Source organism: Coffea arabica, chromosome 7e (assembly GCF_036785885.1).
Source record: "Coffea arabica cultivar ET-39 chromosome 7e, Coffea Arabica ET-39 HiFi, whole genome shotgun sequence".
Lineage (NCBI taxonomy): Eukaryota > Viridiplantae > Streptophyta > Magnoliopsida > Gentianales > Rubiaceae > Coffea > Coffea arabica.
Window position 1 is genome coordinate 30,559,980 of NC_092323.1, and position 22,763 is coordinate 30,582,742.

The window sequence follows — 22,763 nt, forward strand, 5'->3', positions numbered from 1 at the left end:
TTTTTGTTGGAGGAGAGTTGTTGACATGTCTCCTGCACTCAACTAACTCCTTCATCTATGGATAAAGTATTTGCATGCTTTGTTGTCGAATGAACCTCCTCCCTTCTCCTTGAATATAATGACTTTGAAGAAGTAGGTTGGACGTCAGGATGAAATTGTGGGGAACCCCTCCTCTTGACATCCTTATTCACCATTCGGTCAAGGCGTCTATGAAGAGGCTCGAAAGCTTCATCCAAACTCTGCTTGAATTCTTCCATCGTGGCCACCATGTGTAGTTTAAAGTCCATTGTTTGGTCACCAACTCCACTAGACATGCTTAGGTAAACCTGCAAAAGAAAATAAGCAAACGACCTCTTCTCTCCTTCTTTTTTTTTTGGTACAATGTATAGGTCACTCACGCTTGTGTTTCAGTCAAGTGCATCACTCTCTAATAGTCTCACCAAGCAATTCCTTGGCTTGCTAGTTGCTCGGGTTGAACAAATTAGGCGTCACCGCAAGGTACGTTCTTGACTAGTCAACAAGTGACACAAGACAGCAGCGAGGAATGGAGGTGAATGAAGGCCTAGACGCGATCTAAAACTCAGATTAGGACTAATGACTGAAAAAGAAGGCAAGACAAAATGCCTTCAAGGCTGAATTTTTGAAAATCCTAGAAGTACTCTACCCGACAACCCAAAATTCTGGAATTTGCGGAGCGTGCTGGTCCTCGGCCTTTTGGTCGGGGGTTTGGTGGTATTTTGGTGTTGCTTTGGTGTTAGTCAATCAGGTCTTCGACCTCCGCTGAGCTGTCGAGGGTCTCGCTGCCCGGTCGCGGAAGCAACTTAGGATCTTAGAGGACACGTTACGGAATCGACGGAGTTGAACCCAAACTCGTACCACTCAAGAACGAATTCAACGGCAGAGGATGCCACAATCAAGTGTGTTTGCTTGATTGATAAGTCAATAAACAACCTAGGAATCACACTAGGATGTTCAACTTAGCTTTCACAAGCTAGAGGAATTTGGCTTAATGGAAGACGAAATTCTGGAATTTTGTTAATAACATCGCAAAAACTAAATGTACCATCAGTTTTGGGGCTATTTATAGCCTTGACTAAACCTAATAAAGCTTGGAAAGCATGAAGGGAAAATCGGCCAGCCCATTGGGTCTCTCTTGGCCGAAAGCTAACCTACTAATTAACTAGCTTAATGACTAGCTAAAGTACTATTGGACCTAAGGCCCACATGGCCGAAGCTAAGCTCAACAAGAGCTACTTAATCGAGGCCCGATCCTCCCTTTGAGGCTTGCTCATTCGTATCATTCCCCTCCTCTTGAAAAGGATTTGTCCTTAAATCTTGGGAAAAAGTGGTACTCCATGCAATGTGGGAGCGAGATGAATGAGCACCAGCCACGTCACATGTCGCTTGGACAACCTCATGATGCTCTTGAACAAGGACATTCGCCAAGACAAGAAACACCTTGTATAAAGCTTGTGAAAATTCCATGTAGCACTCCAAAACTCTCTCATCAACCCTTGGTCGTTTGCATGTCAAATTTAAACCCATAAAACAAATCACACAATTAGTATATGTAGGGTTAATACTACTTGACAACTTACGTTTCACATGCACTAGATAGGGATCTTCATGATGACTCTCATTCAGCTTAGAAAAATCTTGAATCTGATTGTGCAAGGTAGTATAATTCGACCCTAGTTGTTGCTGATTTGGCACTACTTGCCCATCTGGAGATAGAACAATGAGCCATTCATGTTGCACTTCCGTGGAAGAATGAACCAGTGAGGTAAAAACAACATTCGGGTCTTCATTGACACACTTGTCTGCATCACCCAACATAAGTGGCAGCAATGAAGTGAAGGTCACACTCCAGACGAGTCACTTGAATTTGCGCCAGTTTGAGTTGATAAAATGATCTCATGGTGACCAGCTTTTGGATGTATGAATATGCATGGAAGATTACAAGCAGCTGGCACAAGCATGAAACCAGGTTGCAACTCTTTAATCAAAGCTGGAAAATTTCGAGCAGCCTTACAACCTACAAAAACAAAATGAGTCTCAGCTTGTTTTGAACCAGAAATTGGATACATAAGCAATGGAACGTCATTAATTAAGTGGTAAGAAGGTGTAGAACAAGAGTTAAATGCAAAAACTCCCTGTGACACGTGATTCCTTCCATCAATCGATTCAACTTGAGACCGCATTGATGGCTCTTTACATTTTCCTTCAAAATCTGCATAGGAAATACATGTGTGAGGATGGAAATAACGCTCAAAAGAAGGTAAAGATGATGAATGAACCATGGGTAACAAACAAGAATAGAAATATGGAGTTCGAATTAATTCTCCATTGGTGCGGACAGATTCGGGTTGTTCCATGAAGTGATACCAAATAGATCTATCTCCTAGAAGACAAACTCCATGGAAGCTAGTGAATTGTACAAGCAACTTTGGAATGGAACATTGCATGACTAACTTCACTCGACTTCGCTCAATCTGTACAAAAGCAGAAACACTAAACAAGGCAAAGTTAAGTTCGTTAGGAAAACTATAAACACTCGCCTTCCCATGCACAATCAGCTCACTTGATGCTTCACTCATCTCCTCAGATTTTTTTACCTCTTTTTCAATCTCACATTCCTCAACTTTTACCTCAAGTGCACTCTCACCACCTTACTCAACTCGCTCTTTTTCAAGTTTTTGTTGGAGGAGAGTTGTTGACATGTCTCCTGCACTCAACTAACTCCTTCATCTATGGATAAAGTATTTGCATGCTTTGTTGTCGAATGAACCTCCTCCCTTCTCCTTGAATATAATGACTTTGAAGAGGTAGCTTGGACGTCAGGATGAAATTGTGGGGAACCCCTCCTCTTGACATCCTTATTCACCATTCGGTCAAGGCGTCTATGAAGAGGCTCGAAAGCTTCATCCAAACTCTGCTTGAATTCTTTCATCATGGCCACCATGTGTAGTTTAAAGTCCATTGTTTGGTCACCAACTCCACTAGACATGCTTAGGTAAACCTGCAAAAGAAAATAAGCAAACGACCTCTTCTCTCCTTCTTTTTTTTTTGGTACAATGTATAGGTCACTCACGCTTGTGTTTCAGTCAAGTGTATCACTCTCTAATAGTCTCACCAAGCAATTCCTTGGCTTGCTAGTTGCTCGGGTTGAACAAATTAGGCGTCACCGCAAGGTACGTTCTTGACTAGTCAACAAGTGACACAAGACAGCAGCGAGGAATGGAGGTGAATGAAGGCCTAGACGCGATCTAAAACTCAGATTAGGACTAATGACTGAAAAAGAAGGCAAGACAAAATGCCTTCAAGGCTGAATTTTTGAAAATCCTAGAAGTACTCTACCCGACAACCCAAAATTCTGGAATTTGCGGAGCGTGCTGGTCCTCGGCCTTTTGGTCGGGGGTTTGGTGGTATTTTGGTGTTGCTTTGGTGTTAGTCAATCAGGTCTTCGACCTCCGCTGAGCTGTCGAGGGGTCTCGCTGCCCGGTCGCGGAAGCAACTTAGGATCTTAGAGGACACGTTACGGAATCGACGGAGTTGAACCCAAACTCGTACCACTCAAGAACGAATTCAACGGCAGAGGATGCCACAATCAAGTGTGTTTGCTTGATTGATAAGTCAATAAACAACCTAGGAATCACACTAGGATGTTCAACTTAGCTTTCACAAGCTAGAGGAATTTGGCTTAATGGAAGACGAAATTCTGGAATTTTGTTAATAACATCGCAAAAACTAAATGTACCATCAGTTTTGGGGCTATTTATAGCCTTGACTAAACCTAATAAAGCTTGGAAAGCATGAAGGGAAAATCGGCCAGCCCATTGGGTCTCTCTTGGCCGAAAGCTAACCTACTAATTAACTAGCTTAATGACTAGCTAAAGTACTATTGGACCTAAGGCCCACATGGCCGAAGCTAAGCTCAACAAGAGCTACTTAATCGAGGCCCGATCCTCCCTTTGAGGCTTGCTCATTCGTATCATTCCCCTCCTCTTGAAAAGGATTTGTCCTTAAATCTTGGGAAAAAGTGGTACTCCATGCAATGTGGGAGCGAGATGAATGAGCACCAGCCACGTCACATGTCGCTTGGACAACCTCATGATGCTCTTGAACAAGGACATTCGCCAAGACAAGAAACACCTTGTATAAAGCTTGTGAAAATTCCATGTAGCACTCCAAAACTCTCTCATCAACCCTTGGTCGTTTGCATGTCAAATTTAAACCCATAAAACAAATCACACAATTAGTATATGTAGGGTTAATACTACTTGACAACTTACGTTTCACATGCACTAGATAGGGATCTTCATGATGACTCTCATTCAGCTTAGAAAAATCTTGAATCTGATTGTGCAAGGTAGTATAATTCGACCCTAGTTGTTGCTGATTTGGCACTACTTGCCCATCTGGAGATAGAACAATGAGCCATTCATGTTGCACTTCCGTGGAAGAATGAACCAGTGAGGTAAAAACAACATTCGGGTCTTCATTGACACACTTGTCTGCATCACCCAACATAAGTGGCAGCAATGAAGTGAAGGTCACACTCCAGACGAGTCACTTGAATTTGCGCCAGTTTGAGTTGATAAAATGATCTCATGGTGACCAGCTTTTGGATGTATGAATATGCATGGAAGATTACAAGCAGCTGGCACAAGCATGAAACCAGGTTGCAACTCTTTAATCAAAGCTGGAAAATTTCGAGCAGCCTTACAACCTATAAAAACAAAATGAGTCTCAGCTTGTTTTGAACCAGAAATTGGATACATAAGCAATGGAACGTCATTAATTAAGTGGTAAGAAGGTGTAGAATAAGAGTTAAATGCAAAAACTCCCTGTGACACGTGATTCCTTCCATCAATCGATTGATGGCTCTGTACATTTTCCTTCAAAATCTGCATAGGAAATACATGTGTGAGGATGGAAATAATGCTCAAAAGAAGGTAAAGATGATGAATGAACCATGGGTAACAAACAAGAATAGAAATATGGAGTTCGAATTAATTCTCCATTGGTGCGGACAGATTCGGGTTGTTCCATGAAGTGATACCAAATAGATCTATCTCCTAGAAGACAAACTCCATGGAAGCTAGTGAATTGTACAAGCAACTTTGGAATGGAACATTGCATGACTAACTTCACTCGACTTCGCTCAATCTGTACAAAAGCAGAAACACTAAACAAGGCAAAGTTAAGTTCGTTAGGAAAACTATAAACACTCGCCTTCCCATGCACAATCAGCTCACTTGATGCTTCACTCATCTCCTCAGATTTTTTTACCTCTTTTTCAATCTCACATTCCTCAACTTTTACCTCAAGTGCACTCTCACCACCATACTCAACTCGCTCTTTTTCAAGTTTTTGTTGGAGGAGAGTTGTTGACATGTCTCCTGCACTCAACTAACTCCTTCATCTATGGATAAAGTATTTGCATGCTTTGTTGTCGAATGAACCTCCTCCCTTCTCCTTGAATATAATGACTTTGAAGAAGTAGGTTGGACGTCAGGATGAAATTGTGGGGAACCCCTCCTCTTGACATCCTTATTCACCATTCGGTCAAGGCGTCTATGAAGAGGCTCGAAAGCTTCATCCAAACTCTGCTTGAATTCTTCAATCGTGGCCACCATGTGTAGTTTAAAGTCCATTGTTTGGTCACCAACTCCACTAGACAAGCTTAGGTAAACCTGCAAAAGAAAATAAGCAAACGACCTCTTCTCTCCTTCTTTTTTTTTTGGTACAATGTATAGGTCACTCACGCTTGTGTTTCAGTCAAGTGCATCACTCTCTAATAGTCTCACCAAGCAATTCCTTGGCTTGCTAGTTGCTCGGGTTGAACAAATTAGGCGTCACCGCAAGGTACGTTCTTGACTAGTCAACAAGTGACACAAGACAGCAGCGAGGAATGGAGGTGAATGAAGGCCTAGACGCGATCTAAAACTCAGATTAGGACTAATGACTGAAAAAGAAGGCAAGACAAAATGCCTTCAAGGCTGAATTTTTGAAAATCCTAGAAGTACTCTACCCGACAACCCAAAATTCTGGAATTTGCGGAGCGTGCTGGTCCTCGGCCTTTTGGTCGGGGGTTTGGTGGTATTTTGGTGTTGCTTTGGTGTTAGTCAATCAGGTCTTCGACCTCCGCTGAGCTGTCGAGGGTCTCGCTGCCCGGTCGCGGAAGCAACTTAGGATCTTAGAGGACACGTTACGGAATCGACGGAGTTGAACCCAAACTCGTACCACTCAAGAACGAATTCAACGGCAGAGGATGCCACAATCAAGTGTGTTTGCTTGATTGATAAGTCAATAAACAACCTAGGAATCACACTAGGATGTTCAACTTAGCTTTCACAAGCTAGAGGAATTTGGCTTAATGGAAGACGAAATTCTGGAATTTTGTTAATAACATCGCAAAAACTAAATGTACCATCAGTTTTGGGGCTATTTATAGCCTTGACTAAACCTAATAAAGCTTGGAAAGCATGAAGGGAAAATCGGCCAGCCCATTGGGTCTCTCTTGGCCGAAAGCTAACCTACTAATTAACTAGCTTAATGACTAGCTAAAGTACTATTGGACCTAAGGCCCACATGGCCGAAGCTAAGCTCAACAAGAGCTACTTAATCGAGGCCCGATCCTCCCTTTGAGGCTTGCTCATTCGTATCATTCCCCTCCTCTTGAAAAGGATTTGTCCTTAAATCTTGGGAAAAAGTGGTACTCCATGCAATGTGGGAGCGAGATGAATGAGCACCAGCCACGTCACATGTCGCTTGGACAACCTCATGATGCTCTTGAACAAGGACATTCGCCAAGACAAGAAACACCTTGTATAAAGCTTGTGAAAATTCCATGTAGCACTCCAAAACTCTCTCATCAACCCTTGGTCGTTTGCATGTCAAATTTAAACCCATAAAACAAATCACACAATTAGTATATGTAGGGTTAATACTACTTGACAACTTACGTTTCACATGCACTAGATAGGGATCTTCATGATGACTCTCATTCAGCTTAGAAAAATCTTGAATCTGATTGTGCAAGGTAGTATAATTCGACCCTAGTTGTTGCTGATTTGGCACTACTTGCCCATCTGGAGATAGAACAATGAGCCATTCATGTTGCACTTCCGTGGAAGAATGAACCAGTGAGGTAAAAACAACATTCGGGTCTTCATTGACACACTTGTCTGCATCACCCAACATAAGTGGCAGCAATGAAGTGAAGGTCACACTCCAGACGAGTCACTTGAATTTGCGCCAGTTTGAGTTGATAAAATGATCTCATGGTGACCAGCTTTTGGATGTATGAATATGCATGGAAGATTACAAGCAGCTGGCACAAGCATGAAACCAGGTTGCAACTCTTTAATCAAAGCTGGAAAATTTCGAGCAGCCTTACAACCTACAAAAACAAAATGAGTCTCAGCTTGTTTTGAACCAGAAATTGGATACATAAGCAATGGAACGTCATTAATTAAGTGGTAAGAAGGTGTAGAACAAGAGTTAAATGCAAAAACTCCCTGTGACACGTGATTCCTTCCATCAATCGATTCAACTTGAGACCGCATTGATGGCTCTTTACATTTTCCTTCAAAATCTGCATAGGAAATACATGTGTGAGGATGGAAATAACGCTCAAAAGAAGGTAAAGATGATGAATGAACCATGGGTAACAAACAAGAATAGAAATATGGAGTTCGAATTAATTCTCCATTGGTGCGGACAGATTCGGGTTGTTCCATGAAGTGATACCAAATAGATCTATCTCCTAGAAGACAAACTCCATGGAAGCTAGTGAATTGTACAAGCAACTTTGGAATGGAACATTGCATGACTAACTTCACTCGACTTCGCTCAATCTGTACAAAAGCAGAAACACTAAACAAGGCAAAGTTAAGTTCGTTAGGAAAACTATAAACACTCGCCTTCCCATGCACAATCAGCTCACTTGATGCTTCACTCATCTCTTCAGATTTTTTTACCTCTTTTTCAATCTCACATTCCTCAACTTTTACCTCAAGTGCACTCTCACCACCTTACTCAACTCGCTCTTTTTCAAGTTTTTGTTGGAGGAGAGTTGTTGACATGTCTCCTGCACTCAACTAACTCCTTCATCTATGGATAAAGTATTTGCATGCTTTGTTGTCGAATGAACCTCCTCCCTTCTCCTTGAATATAATGACTTTGAAGAGGTAGGTTGGACGTCAGGATGAAATTGTGGGGAACCCCTCCTCTTGACATCCTTATTCACCATTCGGTCAAGGCGTCTATGAAGAGGCTCGAAAGCTTCATCCAAACTCTGCTTGAATTCTTTCATCATGGCCACCATGTGTAGTTTAATGTCCATTGTTTGGTCACCAACTCCACTAGACATGCTTAGGTAAACCTGCAAAAGAAAATAAGCAAACGACCTCTTCTCTCCTTCTTTTTTTTTTGGTACAATGTATAGGTCACTCACGCTTGTGTTTCAGTCAAGTGTATCACTCTCTAATAGTCTCACCAAGCAATTCCTTGGCTTGCTAGTTGCTCGGGTTGAACAAATTAGGCGTCACCGCAAGGTACGTTCTTGACTAGTCAACAAGTGACACAAGACAGCAGCGAGGAATGGAGGTGAATGAAGGCCTAGACGCGATCTAAAACTCAGATTAGGACTAATGACTGAAAAAGAAGGCAAGACAAAATGCCTTCAAGGCTGAATTTTTGAAAATCCTAGAAGTACTCTACCCGACAACCCAAAATTCTGGAATTTGCGGAGCGTGCTGGTCCTCGGCCTTTTGGTCGGGGGTTTGGTGGTATTTTGGTGTTGCTTTGGTGTTAGTCAATCAGGTCTTCGACCTCCGCTGAGCTGTCGAGGGGTCTCGCTGCCCGGTCGCGGAAGCAACTTAGGATCTTAGAGGACACGTTACGGAATCGACGGAGTTGAACCCAAACTCGTACCACTCAAGAACGAATTCAACGGCAGAGGATGCCACAATCAAGTGTGTTTGCTTGATTGATAAGTCAATAAACAACCTAGGAATCACACTAGGATGTTCAACTTAGCTTTCACAAGCTAGAGGAATTTGGCTTAATGGAAGACGAAATTCTGGAATTTTGTTAATAACATCGCAAAAACTAAATGTACCATCAGTTTTGGGGCTATTTATAGCCTTGACTAAACCTAATAAAGCTTGGAAAGCATGAAGGGAAAATCGGCCAGCCCATTGGGTCTCTCTTGGCCGAAAGCTAACCTACTAATTAACTAGCTTAATGACTAGCTAAAGTACTATTGGACCTAAGGCCCACATGGCCGAAGCTAAGCTCAACAAGAGCTACTTAATCGAGGCCCGATCCTCCCTTTGAGGCTTGCTCATTCGTATCATTCCCCTCCTCTTGAAAAGGATTTGTCCTTAAATCTTGGGAAAAAGTGGTACTCCATGCAATGTGGGAGCGAGATGAATGAGCACCAGCCACGTCACATGTCGCTTGGACAACCTCATGATGCTCTTGAACAAGGACATTCGCCAAGACAAGAAACACCTTGTATAAAGCTTGTGAAAATTCCATGTAGCACTCCAAAACTCTCTCATCAACCCTTGGTCGTTTGCATGTCAAATTTAAACCCATAAAACAAATCACACAATTAGTATATGTAGGGTTAATACTACTTGACAACTTACGTTTCACATGCACTAGATAGGGATCTTCATGATGACTCTCATTCAGCTTAGAAAAATCTTGAATCTGATTGTGCAAGGTAGTATAATTCGACCCTAGTTGTTGCTGATTTGGCACTACTTGCCCATCTGGAGATAGAACAATGAGCCATTCATGTTGCACTTCCGTGGAAGAATGAACCAGTGAGGTAAAAACAACATTCGGGTCTTCATTGACACACTTGTCTGCATCACCCAACATAAGTGGCAGCAATGAAGTGAAGGTCACACTCCAGACGAGTCACTTGAATTTGCGCCAGTTTGAGTTGATAAAATGATCTCATGGTGACCAGCTTTTGGATGTATGAATATGCATGGAAGATTACAAGCAGCTGGCACAAGCATGAAACCAGGTTGCAACTCTTTAATCAAAGCTGGAAAATTTCGAGCAGCCTTACAACCTATAAAAACAAAATGAGTCTCAGCTTGTTTTGAACCAGAAATTGGATACATAAGCAATGGAACGTCATTAATTAAGTGGTAAGAAGGTGTAGAATAAGAGTTAAATGCAAAAACTCCCTGTGACACGTGATTCCTTCCATCAATCGATTGATGGCTCTGTACATTTTCCTTCAAAATCTGCATAGGAAATACATGTGTGAGGATGGAAATAATGCTCAAAAGAAGGTAAAGATGATGAATGAACCATGGGTAACAAACAAGAATAGAAATATGGAGTTCGAATTAATTCTCCATTGGTGCGGACAGATTCGGGTTGTTCCATGAAGTGATACCAAATAGATCTATCTCCTAGAAGACAAACTCCATGGAAGCTAGTGAATTGTACAAGCAACTTTGGAATGGAACATTGCATGACTAACTTCACTCGACTTCGCTCAATCTGTACAAAAGCAGAAACACTAAACAAGGCAAAGTTAAGTTCGTTAGGAAAACTATAAACACTCGCCTTCCCATGCACAATCAGCTCACTTGATGCTTCACTCATCTCCTCAGATTTTTTTACCTCTTTTTCAATCTCACATTCCTCAACTTTTACCTCAAGTGCACTCTCACCACCATACTCAACTCGCTCTTTTTCAAGTTTTTGTTGGAGGAGAGTTGTTGACATGTCTCCTGCACTCAACTAACTCCTTCATCTATGGATAAAGTATTTGCATGCTTTGTTGTCGAATGAACCTCCTCCCTTCTCCTTGAATATAATGACTTTGAAGAAGTAGGTTGGACGTCAGGATGAAATTGTGGGGAACCCCTCCTCTTGACATCCTTATTCACCATTCGGTCAAGGCGTCTATGAAGAGGCTCGAAAGCTTCATCCAAACTCTGCTTGAATTCTTCAATCGTGGCCACCATGTGTAGTTTAAAGTCCATTGTTTGGTCACCAACTCCACTAGACAAGCTTAGGTAAACCTGCAAAAGAAAATAAGCAAACGACCTCTTCTCTCCTTCTTTTTTTTTTGGTACAATGTATAGGTCACTCACGCTTGTGTTTCAGTCAAGTGCATCACTCTCTAATAGTCTCACCAAGCAATTCCTTGGCTTGCTAGTTGCTCGGGTTGAACAAATTAGGCGTCACCGCAAGGTACGTTCTTGACTAGTCAACAAGTGACACAAGACAGCAGCGAGGAATGGAGGTGAATGAAGGCCTAGACGCGATCTAAAACTCAGATTAGGACTAATGACTGAAAAAGAAGGCAAGACAAAATGCCTTCAAGGCTGAATTTTTGAAAATCCTAGAAGTACTCTACCCGACAACCCAAAATTCTGGAATTTGCGGAGCGTGCTGGTCCTCGGCCTTTTGGTCGGGGGTTTGGTGGTATTTTGGTGTTGCTTTGGTGTTAGTCAATCAGGTCTTCGACCTCCGCTGAGCTGTCGAGGGTCTCGCTGCCCGGTCGCGGAAGCAACTTAGGATCTTAGAGGACACGTTACGGAATCGACGGAGTTGAACCCAAACTCGTACCACTCAAGAACGAATTCAACGGCAGAGGATGCCACAATCAAGTGTGTTTGCTTGATTGATAAGTCAATAAACAACCTAGGAATCACACTAGGATGTTCAACTTAGCTTTCACAAGCTAGAGGAATTTGGCTTAATGGAAGACGAAATTCTGGAATTTTGTTAATAACATCGCAAAAACTAAATGTACCATCAGTTTTGGGGCTATTTATAGCCTTGACTAAACCTAATAAAGCTTGGAAAGCATGAAGGGAAAATCGGCCAGCCCATTGGGTCTCTCTTGGCCGAAAGCTAACCTACTAATTAACTAGCTTAATGACTAGCTAAAGTACTATTGGACCTAAGGCCCACATGGCCGAAGCTAAGCTCAACAAGAGCTACTTAATCGAGGCCCGATCCTCCCTTTGAGGCTTGCTCATTCGTATCATTCCCCTCCTCTTGAAAAGGATTTGTCCTTAAATCTTGGGAAAAAGTGGTACTCCATGCAATGTGGGAGCGAGATGAATGAGCACCAGCCACGTCACATGTCGCTTGGACAACCTCATGATGCTCTTGAACAAGGACATTCGCCAAGACAAGAAACACCTTGTATAAAGCTTGTGAAAATTCCATGTAGCACTCCAAAACTCTCTCATCAACCCTTGGTCGTTTGCATGTCAAATTTAAACCCATAAAACAAATCACACAATTAGTATATGTAGGGTTAATACTACTTGACAACTTACGTTTCACATGCACTAGATAGGGATCTTCATGATGACTCTCATTCAGCTTAGAAAAATCTTGAATCTGATTGTGCAAGGTAGTATAATTCGACCCTAGTTGTTGCTGATTTGGCACTACTTGCCCATCTGGAGATAGAACAATGAGCCATTCATGTTGCACTTCCGTGGAAGAATGAACCAGTGAGGTAAAAACAACATTCGGGTCTTCATTGACACACTTGTCTGCATCACCCAACATAAGTGGCAGCAATGAAGTGAAGGTCACACTCCAGACGAGTCACTTGAATTTGCGCCAGTTTGAGTTGATAAAATGATCTCATGGTGACCAGCTTTTGGATGTATGAATATGCATGGAAGATTACAAGCAGCTGGCACAAGCATGAAACCAGGTTGCAACTCTTTAATCAAAGCTGGAAAATTTCGAGCAGCCTTACAACCTACAAAAACAAAATGAGTCTCAGCTTGTTTTGAACCAGAAATTGGATACATAAGCAATGGAACGTCATTAATTAAGTGGTAAGAAGGTGTAGAACAAGAGTTAAATGCAAAAACTCCCTGTGACACGTGATTCCTTCCATCAATCGATTCAACTTGAGACCGCATTGATGGCTCTTTACATTTTCCTTCAAAATCTGCATAGGAAATACATGTGTGAGGATGGAAATAACGCTCAAAAGAAGGTAAAGATGATGAATGAACCATGGGTAACAAACAAGAATAGAAATATGGAGTTCGAATTAATTCTCCATTGGTGCGGACAGATTCGGGTTGTTCCATGAAGTGATACCAAATAGATCTATCTCCTAGAAGACAAACTCCATGGAAGCTAGTGAATTGTACAAGCAACTTTGGAATGGAACATTGCATGACTAACTTCACTCGACTTCGCTCAATCTGTACAAAAGCAGAAACACTAAACAAGGCAAAGTTAAGTTCGTTAGGAAAACTATAAACACTCGCCTTCCCATGCACAATCAGCTCACTTGATGCTTCACTCATCTCTTCAGATTTTTTTACCTCTTTTTCAATCTCACATTCCTCAACTTTTACCTCAAGTGCACTCTCACCACCTTACTCAACTCGCTCTTTTTCAAGTTTTTGTTGGAGGAGAGTTGTTGACATGTCTCCTGCACTCAACTAACTCCTTCATCTATGGATAAAGTATTTGCATGCTTTGTTGTCGAATGAACCTCCTCCCTTCTCCTTGAATATAATGACTTTGAAGAGGTAGGTTGGACGTCAGGATGAAATTGTGGGGAACCCCTCCTCTTGACATCCTTATTCACCATTCGGTCAAGGCGTCTATGAAGAGGCTCGAAAGCTTCATCCAAACTCTGCTTGAATTCTTTCATCATGGCCACCATGTGTAGTTTAATGTCCATTGTTTGGTCACCAACTCCACTAGACATGCTTAGGTAAACCTGCAAAAGAAAATAAGCAAACGACCTCTTCTCTCCTTCTTTTTTTTTTGGTACAATGTATAGGTCACTCACGCTTGTGTTTCAGTCAAGTGTATCACTCTCTAATAGTCTCACCAAGCAATTCCTTGGCTTGCTAGTTGCTCGGGTTGAACAAATTAGGCGTCACCGCAAGGTACGTTCTTGACTAGTCAACAAGTGACACAAGACAGCAGCGAGGAATGGAGGTGAATGAAGGCCTAGACGCGATCTAAAACTCAGATTAGGACTAATGACTGAAAAAGAAGGCAAGACAAAATGCCTTCAAGGCTGAATTTTTGAAAATCCTAGAAGTACTCTACCCGACAACCCAAAATTCTGGAATTTGCGGAGCGTGCTGGTCCTCGGCCTTTTGGTCGGGGGTTTGGTGGTATTTTGGTGTTGCTTTGGTGTTAGTCAATCAGGTCTTCGACCTCCGCTGAGCTGTCGAGGGTCTCGCTGCCCGGTCGCGGAAGCAACTTAGGATCTTAGAGGACACGTTACGGAATCGACGGAGTTGAACCCAAACTCGGACCACTCAAGAACGAATTCAACGGCAGAGGATGCCACAATCAAGTGTGTTTGCTTGATTGATAAGTCAATAAACAACCTAGGAACCACACTAGGATGTTCAACTTAGCTTTCACAAGCTAGAGGAATTTTGCTTAATGGAAGACGAAATTCTGGAATTTTATTAATAACATCGCAAAAACTAAATGTACCATCAGCTTTACGGCTATTTCTAGCCTTGACTAAACCTAATAAAGCTTGGAAAGCATGAAGGGAAAATCGGCCAGCCCATTGGGTCTCTCTTGGCCGAAAGCTAACCTACTAATTAACTAGCTTAATGACTAGCTAAAGTACTATTGGACCTAAGGCCCACATGGCCGAAGCTAAGCTCAACAAGAGCTACTTAATCGAGGCCCAATCCTACCTTTGAGGCTTGCTCATTCGTATCATTCCCCTCCTCTTGAAAAGGATTTGTCCTTAAATCTTGGGAAAAAGTGGTACTCCATGCAATGTGGGAGCGAGATGAATGAGCACCAGCCACGTCACATGTCGCTTGGACAACCTCATGATGCTCTTGAACAAGGACATTCGCCAAGACAAGAAACACCTTGTATAAAGCTTGTGAAAATTCCATGTAGCACTCCAAAACTCTCTCATCAACCCTTGGTCGTTTGCATGTCAAATTCAAACCCATAAAACAAATCACACAATTAGTATATGTAGGGTTAATACTACTCGACAACTTACGTTTCACATGCACTAGATAGGGATCTTCATGATGACTCTCATTCAGCTTAGAAAAATCTTGAATCTGATTGTGCAAGGTAGTATAATTCGACCCTAGTTGTTGCTGATTTGGCACTACTTGCCCATCTGGAGATAGAACAATGAGCCATTCATGTTGCACTTCCGTGGAAGAATGAACCAGTGAGGTAAAAACAACATTCGGGTCAGCGAGACCCTCGACAGCTCAGCGGAGGTCGAAGACCTGATTGACTAACACCAAAGCAACACCAAAATACCACCAAAGCCCCGACCAAAAGGCCGAGGACCAGCACGCTCCGCAAATTCCAGAATTTTGGGTTGTCGGGTAGAGTACTTCTAGGATTTTCAAAAATTCAGCCTTGAAGGCATTTTGTCTTGCCTTCTCTTTCAGTCATTAGTCCTAATCTGAGTTTTAGATCGCGTCTAGGCCTTCATTCACCTCCATTCCTTGCTGCTATCTTGTGTCACTTGTTGACTAGTCAAGAACGTACCTTGCGGTGACGCCTAATTTGTCCAACCCGAGCAACTAGCAAGCCAAGGAATTGCTTGGTGAGACTATTAGAGAGTGATACACTTGAGTGAAACACAAGCGTGAGTGACCTATACATTGTACCAAAAAAAAAAGAAGGAGAGAAGAAGTCGTTTGCTTATTTTCTTTTGCAGGTTTACCTAAGCATGTCTAGTGGAGTTGGTGACCAAACAATGGACTTTAAACTACACATGGTGGCCATGATGGAAGAATTCAAGCAGAGTTTGGATGAAGCTTTCGAGCCTCTTCATAGACGCCTTGACCGAATGGTGAATAAGGATGTCAAGAGGAGGGGTTCCCCACAATTTCATCCTGACGTCCAACCTACCTCTTCAAAGTCATTATATTCAAGGAGAAGGGAGGAGGTTCATTCGACAACAAAGCATGCAAATACTTTATCCATAGATGAAGGAGTTAGTTGAGTGCAGGAGACATGTCAACAACTCTCCTCCAACAAAAACTTGAAAAAGAGCGAGTTGAGTATGGTGGTGAGAGTGCACTTGAGGTAAAAGTTGAGGAATGTGAGATTGAAAAAGAGGTAAAAAAATCTGAGGAGATGAGTGAAGCATCAAGTGAGCTGATTGTGCATGGGAAGGCAAGTGTTTATAGTTTTCCTAACGAACTTAACTTTGCCTTGTTTAGTGTTTCTGCTTTTGTACGGATTGAGCGAAGTCGAGTGAAGTTAGTCATGCAATGTTCCATTCCAAAGTTGCTTGTACAATTCACTAGCTTCCATGGAGTTTGTCTTCTAGGAGATAGATCTATTTGGTATCACTTCATGGAACAACCCGAATCTGTCCGCACCAATGGAGAATTAATTCGAACTCCATATTTCTATTCTTGTTTGTTACCCATGGTTCATTCATCATCTTTACCTTCTTTTGAGCATTATTTCCATCCTCACACATGTATTTCCTATGCAGATTTTGAAGGAAAATGTAAAGAGCCATCAATGCAGTCTCAAGTTGAATCGATTGGTGGAAGGAATCACGTGTCACAGGGAGTTTTTGCATTTAACTCTTATTCTACACCTTCTTACCACTTAATTAATGACGTTCCATTGCTTATGTATCCAATTTCTGGTTCAAAACAAGCTGAGACTCATTTTGTTTTTGTAGGTTGTAAGGCTGCTCGAAATTTTCCAGCTTTGATTAAAGAGTTGCAACCTGATTTCATGCTTGTGCCAGCTGCTTGTAATCTTCCATGCATATTCATACATCCAAAAGCTGGTCACCATGAGATCATCTTATCAACTCAAACTGGCGCAAATTCAAGTGACTCGTCTGGAGTGTGACCTTCACTTCATTGCTGCCACTTATGTTGGGTGATGCAGACAAGTGTGTCAATCAAGACCCGAATGTTATTTTTACCTCACTGGTTCATTCTTCCACGGAAGTGCAACATGAATGGCTCATTGCTCTATCTCCAGATGGGCAAGTAGTGCCAAATCAGCAACAACTAGGGTCGAATTATACTACCTTGCACAGAGTTGGTGACCAAACAATGGACTTTAAACTACACATGGTGGCCATGATGGAAGAATTCAAGCAGAGTTTGGATGAAGCTTTCGAGCCTCTTCATAGACGCCTTGTCCGAATGGTGAATAAGGATGTCAAGAGGAGGGGTTCCCCACAATTTCATCCTGACGTCCAACCTACCTCTTCAAAGTCATTATATTCAAGGAGAAGGGAGGAGGTTCATTCGACAACAAAGCATGCAAATACTTTATCCATAGATGAAGGAGTTAGTTGAGTGCAGGAGACATGTCAACAACTCTCCTCCAACAAAAACTTGAAAAAGAGCGAGTTGAGTATGGTGGTGAGAGTGCACTTGAGGTAAAAGTTGAGGAATGTGAGATTGAAAAAGAGGTAAAAAAAATCTGAGGAGATGAGTGAAGCATCAAGTGAGCTGATTGTGCATGGGAAGGCGAGTGTTTATAGTTTTCCTAACGAACTTAACTTTTGCCTTGTTTAGTGTTTCTGCTTTTGTACAGATTGAGCGAAGTCGAGTGAAGTTAGTCATGCAATGTTCCATTCCAAAGTTGCTTGTACAATTCACTAGCTTCCATGGAGTTTGTCTTCTAGGAGATAGATCTATTTGGTATCACTTCATGGAACAACCCGAATCTGTCCGCACCAATGGAGAATTAATTCGAACTCCATATTTCTATTCTTGTTTGTTACCCATGGTTCATTCATCATCTTTACCTTCTTTTGAGCATTATTTCCATCCTCACACATGTATTTCCTATGCAGATTTTGAAGGAAAATGTAAAGAGCCATCAATGCAGTCTCAAGTTGAATCGATTGATGGAAGGAATCACGTGTCACGGGGAGTTTTTGCATTTAACTCTTATTCTACACCTTCTTACCACTTAATTAATGACGTTCCATTGCTTATGTATCCAATTTCTGGTTCAAAACAAGCTGAGACTCATTTTGTTTTTGTAGGTTGTAAGGCTGCTCGAAATTTTCCAGCTTTGATTAAAGAGTTGCAACCTGATTTCATGCTTGTGCCAGCTGCTTGTAATCTTCCATGCATATTCATACATCCAAAAGCTGGTCACCATGAGATCATCTTATCAACTCAAACTGGCGCAAATTCAAGTGACTCGTCTGGAGTGTGACCTTCACTTCATTGCTGCCACTTATGTTGGGTGATGCAGACAAGTGTGTCAATCAAGACCCGAATGTTGTTTTTACCTCACTGGTTCATTCTTCCACGGAAGTGCAACATGAATGGCTCATTGCTCTATCTCCAGATGGGCAAGTAGTGCCAAATCAGCAACAACTAGGGTCGAATTATACTACCTTGCACAATCAGATTCAAGATTTTTCTAAGCTGAATGAGAGTCATCATGAAGATCCCTATCTAGTGCATGTGAAACGTAAGTTGTCAAGTAGTATTAACCCTACATATACTAATTGTGTGATTTGTTTTATGGGTTTGAATTTGACATGCAAACGACCAAGGGTTGATGAGAGAGTTTTGGAGTGCTACATGGAATTTTCACAAGCTTTATACAAAGGTGTTTCTTGTCTTGGCGAATGTCCTTGTTCAAGAGCATCACGAGGTTGTCCAAGCGACATGTGACGTGGCTGGTGCTCATTCATCTCGCTCCCACATTGCATGGAGTACCACTTTTTCCCAAGATTTAAGGACAAATCCTTTTCAAGAGGAGGGGAATGATACGAATGAGCAAGCCTCAAAGGGAGGATTGGGCCTCGATTAAGTAGCTCTTGTTGAGCTTAGCTTCGGCCATGTGGGCCTTAGGTCCAATAGTGCTTTAGCTAGTCATTAAGCTAGTTAATTAGTAGGTTAGCTTTCGGCCAAGAGAGACCCAATGGGCTGGCCGATTTTCCCTTCATGCTTTCCAAGCTTTATTAGGTTTAGTCAAGGCTATAAATAGCCCTAAAGCTGATGGTACATTTAGTTTTTGCGATGTTATTAATAAAATTCCAGAATTTCGTCTTCCATTAAGCCAAATTCCTCTAGCTTGTGAAAGCTAAGTTGAACATCCTAGTGTGGTTCCTAGGTTGTTTATTGACTTATCAATCAAGCAAACACACTTGATTGTGGCATCCTCTGCCGTTGAATTCGTTCTTGAGTGGTCCGAGTTTGGGTTCAACTCCGTCGATTCCGTAACGTGTCCTCTAAGATCCTAAGTTGCTTCCGCGACCGGGCAGCGAGACCCTCGACAGCTCAGCGGAGGTCGAAGACCTGATTGACTAACAGCAAAGCAACACCAAAATACCACCAAACCCCCGACCAAAAGGGCGAGGACCAGCACGCTCCGCAAATTCCAGAATTTTGGGTTGTCGGGTAGAGTACTTCTAGGATTTTCAAAAATTCAGCCTGGAAGGCATTTTGTCTTGCCTTCTTTTTCAGTCATTAGTCCTAATCTAAGTTTTAGATCGCGTCTAGGCCTTCATTCACCTCCATTCCTTGCTGCTATCTTGTGTCACTTGTTGACTAGTCAAGAACGTACCTTGCGGTGACGCCTAATTTGTCCAACCCGAGCAACTAGCAAGCCAAGGAATTGCTTGGTGAGACTATTAGAGAGTGATACACTTGAGTGAAACACAAGCGTGAGTGACCTATACATTGTACCAAAAAAAAAAAGAAGGAGAGAAGAAGTCGTTTGCTTATTTTCTTTTGCAGGTTTACCTAAGCATGTCTAGTGGAGTTGGTGACCAAACAATGGACTTTAAACTACACATGGTGGCCATGATGGAAGAATTCAAGCAGAGTTTGGATGAAGCTTTCGAGCTTCTTCATAGACGCCTTGACCGAATGGTGAATAAGGATGTCAAGAGGAGGGGTTCCCCACAATTTCATCCTGACGTCCAACCTAGCTCTTCAAAGTCATTATATTCAAGGAGAAGGGAGGAGGTTCATTCGACAACAAAGCATGCAAATACTTTATCCATAGATGAAGGAGTTAGTTGAGTGCAGGAGACATGTCAACAACTCTCCTCCAACAAAAACTTGAAAAAGAGCGAGTTGAGTATGGTGGTGAGAGTGCACTTGAGGTAAAAGTTGAGGAATGTGAGATTGAAAAAGAGGTAAAAAAATCTGAGGAGATGAGTGAAGCATCAAGTGAGCTGATTGTGCATGGGAAGGCGAGTGTTTATAGTTTTCCTAACGAACTTAACTTTGCCTTGTTTAGTGTTTCTGCTTTTGTACGGATTGAGCGAAGTCGAGTGAAGTTAGTCATGCAATGTTCCATTCCAAAGTTGCTTGTACAATTCACTAGCTTCCATGGAGTTTGTCTTCTAGGAGATAGATCTATTTGGTATCACTTCATGGAACAACCCGAATCTGTCCGCACCAATGGAGAATTAATTCGAACTCCATATTTCTATTCTTGTTTGTTACCCATGGTTCATTCATCATCTTTACCTTCTTTTGAGCATTATTTCCATCCTCACACATGTATTTCCTATGCAGATTTTGAAGGAAAATGTAAAGAGCCATCAATGCAGTCTCAAGTTGAATCGATTGATGGAAGGAATCGCGTGTCACAGGGAGTTTTTGCATTTAACTCTTATTCTACACCTTCTTACCACTTAATTAATGACGTTCCATTGCTTATGTATCCAATTTCTGGTTCAAAACAAGCTGAGACTCATTTTGTTTTTGTAGGTTGTAAGGCTGCTCGAAATTTTCCAGCTTTGATTAAAGAGTTGCAACCTGATTTCATGCTTGTGCCAGCTGCTTGTAATCTTCCATGCATATTCATACATCCAAAAGCTGGTCACCATGAGATCATCTTATCAACTCAAACTGGCGCAAATTCAAGTGACTCGTCTGGAGTGTGACCTTCACTTCATTGCTGCCACTTATGTTGGGTGATGCAGACAAGTGTGTCAATCAAGACCCGAATGTTGTTTTTACCTCACTGGTTCATTCTTCCACGGAAGTGCAACATGAATGGCTCATTGCTCTATCTCCAGATGGGCAAGTAGTGCCAAATCAGCAACAACTAGGGTCGAATTATACTACCTTGCACAATCAGATTCAAGATTTTTCTAAGCTGAATGAGAGTCATCATGAAGATCCCTATCTAGTGCATGTGAAACGTAAGTTGTCAAGTAGTATTAACCCTACATATACTAATTGTGTGATTTGTTTTATGGGTTTGAATTTGACATGCAAACGACCAAGGGTTGATGAGAGAGTTTTGGAGTGCTACATGGAATTTTCACAAGCTTTATACAAAGGTGTTTCTTGTCTTGGCGAATGTCCTTGTTCAAGAGCATCACGAGGTTGTCCAAGCGACATGTGACGTGGCTGGTGCTCATTCATCTCGCTCCCACATTGCATGGAGTACCACTTTTTCCCAAGATTTAAGGACAAATCCTTTTCAAGAGGAGGGGAATGATACGAATGAGCAAGCCTCAAAGGGAGGATTGGGCCTCGATTAAGTAGCTCTTGTTGAGCTTAGCTTCGGCCATGTGGGCCTTAGGTCCAATAGTGCTTTAGCTAGTCATTAAGCTAGTTAATTAGTAGGTTAGCTTTCGGCCAAGAGAGACCCAATGGGCTGGCCGATTTTCCCTTCATGCTTTCCAAGCTTTATTAGGTTTAGTCAAGGCTATAAATAGCCCTAAAGCTGATGGTACATTTAGTTTTTGCGATGTTATTAATAAAATTCCAGAATTTCGTCTTCCATTAAGCCAAATTCCTCTAGCTTGTGAAAGCTAAGTTGAACATCCTAGTGTGGTTCCTAGGTTGTTTATTGACTTATCAATCAAGCAAACACACTTGATTGTGGCATCCTCTGCCGTTGAATTCGTTCTTGAGTGGTCCGAGTTTGGGTTCAACTCCGTCGATTCCGTAACGTGTCCTCTAAGATCCTAAGTTGCTTCCGCGACCGGGCAGCGAGACCCTCGACAGCTCAGCGGAGGTCGAAGACCTGATTGACTAACACCAAAGCAACACCAAAATACCACCAAACCCCCGACCAAAAGGCCGAGGACCAGCACGCTCCGCAAATTCCAGAATTTTGGGTTGTCGGGTAGAGTACTTCTAGGATTTTCAAAAATTCAGCCTTGAAGGCATTTTGTCTTGCCTTCTTTTTCAGTCATTAGTCCTAATCTGAGTTTTAGATCGCGTCTAGGCCTTCATTCACCTCCATTCCTTGCTGCTATCTTGTGTCACTTGTTGACTAGTCAAGAACGTACCTTGCGGTGACGCCTAATTTGTCCAACCCGAGCAACTAGCAAGCCAAGGAATTGCTTGGTGAGACTATTAGAGAGTGATACACTTGAGTGAAACACAAGCGTGAGTGACCTATACATTGTACCAAAAAAAAAAAGAAGGAGAGAAGAAGTCGTTTGCTTATTTTCTTTTGCAGGTTTACCTAAGCATGTCTAGTGGAGTTGGTGACCAAACAATGGACTTTAAACTACACATGGTGGCCATGATGGAAGAATTCAAGCAGAGTTTGGATGAAGCTTTCGAGCCTCTTCATAGACGCCTTGACCGAATGGTGAATAAGGATGTCAAGAGGAGGGGTTCCCCACAATTTCATCCTGACGTCCAACCTACCTCTTCAAAGTCATTATATTCAAGGAGAAGGGAGGAGGTTCATTCGACAACAAAGCATGCAAATACTTTATCCATAGATGAAGGAGTTAGTTGAGTGCAGGAGACATGTCAACAACTCTCCTCCAACAAAAACTT